Here is a 5,832-nt window from a genome sequence, read left to right on the forward strand (position 1 = left end):
CTTTTGCGGTAGGAAGTAGAGTTTTTTCTCTACTACTCGCGAAGTGTTAGGTTAGGTTAAACGGGCAGCTCTGAAAAAAAATTCACTCGGAGGCCGCAGAGGCCCATTGTGATGCCCATGGGGGTTACCCCCAAGCCTATCCCTACATGCCTTCGAACCATTTTGATATTCTGGCGAATCCTAGCAGTCCTTCCAGAGGAGCTTTCCCCAAGATATCCAGATTCTCAAAGAAGTGGTCCCCAAGAAACTTGAGGCGTTTTCCTCGAAGTGCTGGACACTCGCAAAGGAAGTGCTGGACGGATTCTAACTCCTCCTCATCCCTGCAGCTTCTACAGAAATCATTATGCGGGGCTCCGAACCTGGCGGCCATGTGGCCAATGGTCCAGTGTCCCGTTAGTATTCCTGTGAGAAGCCTGACGTTTGACTTTGAAAGCCTTAATAGACTCCTTGTTCTTCGTTCATCGAGCCGTGGCCAGAGTGATCGCGATACCCTGCAGGTGTGAAGGTTTACCCACCTACTGTTGGTAGCTGCCCTGGTCAGTCTCTCGACTTCTGAAGACAGAAATCGCAGGGGGGGTTTCACGATTTGGGTCGCTTCCCCGAGCCCCATCTCAGATCCCTTCCTAGCACATTCGTCCGCTTCCTCATTTCCCGGGACACCACAATGTCCCGGTACCCAGTAGAGATTGATTATGTGTTGCTGTAGAGCTTGTAGGGATCTTCGGCATTCTTTAACGCATACCGAGTTAGTCGTTGCCGACCCTAAGGCTTTGATAGCCGCCTGACTGTCAACAACGAAGGCAAGTTTAGATGGAGCTAAGTCCATCATGCCCACCAACCTTGCCGCCATATGGATTGCATATATCTCAGCCTGAAAAACACTGCAGTGGTCTGGGGTCTATACGACTCCCTTAGAGATAACTCCCGAGAGAAGACCCCAGATCCGATGTTCCGATATCCATTTTGGAGCCGTCCGTGAAGATGGGTATTTCGTCATCGCTGAGAGCAATATTAAATTCCCAGTCACTTCTGTCAGGAAAATGGATATCGAAGTTTCGATTGAAGTCAATTTCCGTGACCTGATGGTCACAGTGGCTGTATTCCACCCCCACTCTCCCGAGGATTGTGGCGTGACCTTTGCAAGTTGTTCGCAGCCTGTTAGACGCTCTGAGTCGTAGAGCGCTTCTAGCTGCGATACTTTTAACATATAGGTCTATAGGTGGAATATCCAGCAGGGTCTCTAAAGATGCCTGGGGCGTTGAATAAATCGCCCCCGTTGTGTATAAGCATGCTTGTCGTTGCACCTTTTGCAAGTTGAGTAGATGGGGTTTGGTGTCAACCGCCTGCCACCATACCAACGCGCCATAGGTGAGGATAGGTCTGACTACCGCCGTATAAATCCAATGTATTATCTGCGGTCGCAGACCCCAGTCTTTTCCAATAGTAGCTTTGCAGGAGTAGAGCGCAATGAGCGCCTTCTTTCTCCGCTCTTCGGTGTTCCTTTTCCAGGAAAGCTTAGAGTCGAGAATAACCCCCAAAAACTTTGCTTCTTTTGACAATTCGAGATTTACTCCATTGAGGGACGGAAGTCGGAAATTGTCTATTTTATATCGCTTGGTGAAGAGAGCAAGTTCGGTTTTAGTGGGATTGACCCCTAGGCCGTTTCGTTCTGCCCACCCTGACAGATCGCTAATTGCAGATTGTAGAATCTCGCTGACCGTGGAGAGGAATTTTCCCACGACCAGAATGACTAAGTCATCCTCATAAGCAACGACCTTAGCGGCTTTTGATGTGCGAAGCAGGAATTCGTTTAGCACGAGGTTCCACAGTAGGGAGGATAGCACCCCCCCTTGAGGTGTGCCCCGTGTGGCTGTTTTCCTTACTTCTGATGTTCCCAAGGAGCCATTGATATTTCTGGTGCTCAACATATTGTCGATCCAGAGAGTGATCAATGGGTCCAGTCCTACAGCCACCATGGAGCAGTGTATGGATGCCAAGTTAACATTGTTAAAGGCGCCCTCCACGTCCAGGAAGGCTGCCAGCGCATATTCCTTGTGATTCATTGCTTGCTCTATACTCCCAACAACCTCGTGCAGGGCTGTTTCAACCGACCTACCTTTACGGTAGGCATGCTGAGCCTCGCTGAAGTTCCCAGGAGTAAGGCGTTGCGTGATCTGCAGACTCAGAAGCCTCTCCATTATTTTGGGAAGAAATGATGAGAGGCTGATGGGCCTAAAATCTTTTGCAGTGCTGTGGCCCGCTTTTCCTGCTTTGGGAATGAAGACCACTCTTACCCTCCATGGCTTTGGGATATAGCCTAGGAGGAGACTCGCCCTATAGATTGTCGTTAACCAGGGGGTTACCGTGGCGCTTGTTCGTTGTAGCATGGCTGGAAAGATCCCATCCGGTCCCGGAGATTTGTAGGGTTGGAAGGATCTGATAGCCCAAGCTACTTTGTCTGCAGTGATGATTTCGTCCACTGGACTGCCTTGCCTGTGGGTACTAGGGTGTTCTGTCACAGGAGTTCCTGTGTCCCCCGCGTCACCGCAACCAGGGAAGTGGACGTCCATAAGGTGTTCCAGTGTTTCAAGGCTGCTTTCGGTGTGCCCTCCTCCTGGCTTTTCCAGAAAACCAGGAGGAGCCGGGTTTTTCGAGAGGCACCTTCTTAGTCGCGCGGCATCAGTAGTCGTTTCGAGATCCTCGCAAAATTTGGACCACGAAACCTTCTTTGCCTTCTTTATCTCTTTCTTGAACGCATTGAAGTTGCGACGATATTCGTCCCAGTCCTCCGCGTTCTTGGTGAACTTCGCTTTATTGAAAGCTTTCCTAGCTGCTATCCTGAGCCGCCTTAGATCGGCCGTCCACCACCTTGGGTGCCGCTTGGAAGGTTTGCTCTCGGGACAGGTTGTTATGTAGCATTCGTTGAGAGACTTCGTTAGACAGAGGACCGTTCCCTCCAGTTGGTCCACTGAAATTGGCTCCACCGTGTACGGTGGACTCGCTCCAGACACCAACCGGCTGAATTTGTTCCAGTTTGTCCTACGAGGATTTCGATAAGGTTTTAGTGTCGGTCTGTTCAGGTTAATGGAGAATACGATGCGACAATGATCAGAAAAAGAGCATTTTGTCGAGACGTGCCAGCCGTCGACCCTAACATTGTTCGAGTTAGTTACAAGAGTTATAACTATAACCTCCTCCCTTATTCTATTGTAGAAAGTGGGGTGATTACCCTTATTACAGATAGTAAGTTTTGTGGATAATAAGTAACTAAAGAGTGACTCACCTCTATCGTTGGTGTTCGAGCTGCTCCACGCCGTGTGGCGAGCGTTGGAACATTGCCACTGTCATGTCCGAATCGCTAAATTGGGGAAGAAAGAGAATATTAGTGCTTTTCTTAATCAGAATACAAGTTCTAATTTTACCTTCGGGCTGTGGGGTGAGAAGTAGAAAGTCGCTAGTGGATGGATAGACCTGTGACCCTCCCCGCCACTATCCAGGGTTCTTGTATTAGGACCACGTCCACATCTTCCGATGCTGCCCTGCAGTGCTGCAGATTAATCTGCACCACCTTTAGGCTTTTCGGATTCTCTTTCAGCATCGGGGATGATCACCCTGAGGTGACCGATGCCATATCTTATTTGGCCGGCTTTGCGACGAAGGATCTGCAAGGATTGTGGACCGATCTTGATCCAAAGGTCCTTGTCGTTACCCTTGTCGCGAGCGCGGCCTCGGACAATCGTCCAGTCGTCAGGGAACACATCCACGTTCTGACAATTGATTAGGGCTAGTGAGGTCTTGTCCTCCACGAGAGGGGGCGGGATCCACACTCGCACTGTCGTACGGGATGGCACCTCTGAGAGCGGAACAACTTCTAGTCGTGCGTTGGCCCAAAGTTCATCTTGGTTGCGGACGCAGTTTGTTAGGAAGTCTAACGACTCCTTGTTACCGCATCCAACAACTTTGACTCCCTTCTGCCACTTGGCTCCATCAAACATACCAATGTTGTTGTTTTTGGTACGCTGGATTTCGCCAAGTAGTGCCCTCATGATCTTTTCCTCCAGGGGCAACCATTTGTCCATCGGAATCTTTCCTTCCGGGTGATTCCGGTCTATGATTGCTACCTGGAGCTCTGGTGCTGAGCATAAGGTTGACGAAGTTTTCACCCGCTTCTGCTCAGGCTGTATCTTCTTGTCGCCAGACAGTTGTCTCTTCGGAGTGCGTGCAACCGGTCCCCTACCACCGGAGGCAATAGCAGCTGCCGACGTCGACCTTCTTCCCGTCCAGCCATGGGAACACTGGCCTCGCGGTCTTCGACACCTTGGGCGTCAGTGATTGCGACGGCTCGTTGTTTCCAACAGCGGACAGGGGAGCAGCTTTCTTCGTCGGCAGACTGCTACCGCCCTCAAAGGGGGGTTTGGTTGCAGCGTCCCTTTTATCGGAGTTTGTGGCTTTCCCAGAGACAGCGGCCTCACTTCCGGAAGCACTCGAGACTTTCTCCTCACGGAGTCGCTCATACTTCCGGACAATGTAGGCATGCTTCTTTTAAAGAGCCTTGTCCCTTGGCGTTAGAGTGGCGGGGTCGCGCTCTCGCAGTTTCGCGAGGAATCGACGAGAGCTTTTATACCCCATCTTTCTCTTCCGCTCTTTGTGCTTCTCCTTGTCGGGATTGGCATTGCCTTGAGGCTCCTTAACTCCTTCGGTTGCAACCGGTCTTCCAGAATCATCGGACCCCAGACTGAGCTGGCTCAGTGCAAGGGAATCCGGCCAGTCGCGATCCTCCTCATCTGAGGAGTCTAGCAGTGAGTGGATTCGAAGATCCTGGGAGCCCGACTCGCCACTTTCGGATTGGCACCTCTGTTGCCTTGCCAATGTTTTTGCCTCAGTAGCTCGCCTATCATCCAAGCCCGGGGCAAACACCTGGATGATAGGGTCAACAGTAGCATTTCGATCGCTGGGGCCTGTTGTCACCACTCCAACGATAGGGTCTCCGGGGATTTTTGCATTTTATACCTACTGCCAGGTGAAGGTGTCCTGCCGCCCACTATGGGTCAGACGCAGACCAGGGAGCCGCCCCACTGGGGAACAGAAGCTTCTGGATTTGTCGGTGCGTTTTCAAACGCGAAGATTGGGGTCCCGTACGTAGTGGTCCACCCGTCATCCTGAGCGTTCTGGTTGTCCTGAGCGTTCGTCAATGCAAGTCACGTACAGTCCGGGTCCAGTCCTCACTACGGGAGCTCAGCCTTGAGCGAGGATATACCGCCTCGCACCGGTCGACAGCCACCACGGTCACCAAGCCTTGACGGGCAGTGGGTGAGGTTGTCGTTTGGGAAGGATAGGTTATAGATTCACTTCACTCCCCCATTAGATCCCCAGCTTTACAGTATAGTAGGTGGCAATTTCAAAATGGGTGCGAATCATTGTTCTACAGAAATGCAATATACATATACTTATTTCAGACGAAATACCTTAAAAGTTTGAACGCATAATAATATTGGAAAATCATCACCAAGCCTTGACGGGCAGTGGGTGAGGTTGTCGTTTGGGAAGGATAGGTTATAAATTCACTTCACTCCCCCCATTAGATCCCCAGCTTTACAGTAAAGTAGGTGGCAATTTCAAAATGGGTGCGAATCAGTGTTCTACAGAAATGCAATATACATATACTTATTTCAGACGAAATACCTTAAAAGTTTGAACGCATAATAATATTGGAAAATCACATCCATTGGGCCAATTGCAACGTAGGAGCATTCGATATACTCAATGGTGCAACAGGTCGATTTAGTCTGACCTTCACGGCCCCTTTTCTCACTTGGCTATTTTCAGTAATAG

This window comes from Rhagoletis pomonella, unplaced genomic scaffold (genome assembly GCF_013731165.1).
Source record: "Rhagoletis pomonella isolate Grant_MI unplaced genomic scaffold, Rhpom_1.0 Rhpom_scaffold_03723, whole genome shotgun sequence".
Lineage (NCBI taxonomy): Eukaryota > Metazoa > Arthropoda > Insecta > Diptera > Tephritidae > Rhagoletis > Rhagoletis pomonella.